We start from the raw sequence: 475 nt of genomic DNA on the forward strand, positions 1-475 counted from the left end.
CGCTTCATGGAATATGCTCCCTTGAAATCTAGAGGTCATCGTAATTGCCGATGCGTGTCATACTCGAATCGCGCATTGAATGATAATGAGGTCATCGTTATTGCCGATGCGTGTCATACTTGCGCATTACACATCACCACACCTGTCTGAAGGCGGTACAACCCTCAGCAAAGTGAATATCGATGTGATTTGCACTTGGCAGCGTCGCTTGTCCATATGAGAGGGCTGGAGCAGCTACCACCTAAAAAGGTTATTCACCGCAAGGCAAGGTTTGTTTCTTGTTTATAAGCAGCAATACACTCTTACAATCGACTCTCCTGAGCTCACTCTTTTGTAGCGGCACGTCGACTCTCTCCGAGAATCATGGCGTGAGTCCAAAGTTGATATGAACCAGATTTTGAACTCTCTCTGAGCTACGCCATCGCTCTGCCTGACTTAGGGAATTCCTTGCGGCTTTGAACCGCGACGCTGCTTT

The sequence above is a fragment of the Plasmopara halstedii genome, assembly GCF_900000015.1.
Source record: "Plasmopara halstedii genome assembly, contig: Scaffold_1211, whole genome shotgun sequence".
In the NCBI taxonomy this organism is placed as follows: Eukaryota; Oomycota; class Peronosporomycetes; order Peronosporales; family Peronosporaceae; genus Plasmopara; species Plasmopara halstedii.